Here is a 393-nt window from a genome sequence, read left to right as displayed (position 1 = left end):
AGGCGCAAAGGCCAGCCACATCTCTCCGATGCTGAAGGGACTGAAAATGTGTTGGCGGTTCATTTACGGGCTTTTTCCGTTCCACTAGCCGCTGGGCTCTGTTCTGAACGGTGTCCAGGAGGGCAAGATGAGTTGGCGGGCAGGACAGCCAGGCGAGCGGCGAATACTCCATCAAAGAGCGGACTTGGGAGTTGTAAAGGACTTTGCTCTCTAGCAGAGGAGCGATTCGTCGTATACAAGCCAACTTTCTTGCTGCGTTCTTTGCTAACTCTTTGACGTGACTGGTGAAGGTTAGGTGATTATCAATCTGCACGCCAAGAATGTTGATATCCTTGCTAATGCTGATGGTTTCGTTATTTAGCTTTATGGTGGATGCAGGGACATTGACGTCTA

This window comes from Penaeus monodon, chromosome 34, assembly GCF_015228065.2.
Source record: "Penaeus monodon isolate SGIC_2016 chromosome 34, NSTDA_Pmon_1, whole genome shotgun sequence".
NCBI classification, from domain to species: domain Eukaryota; kingdom Metazoa; phylum Arthropoda; class Malacostraca; order Decapoda; family Penaeidae; genus Penaeus; species Penaeus monodon.
This window is presented reverse-complemented; position numbering follows the sequence as displayed.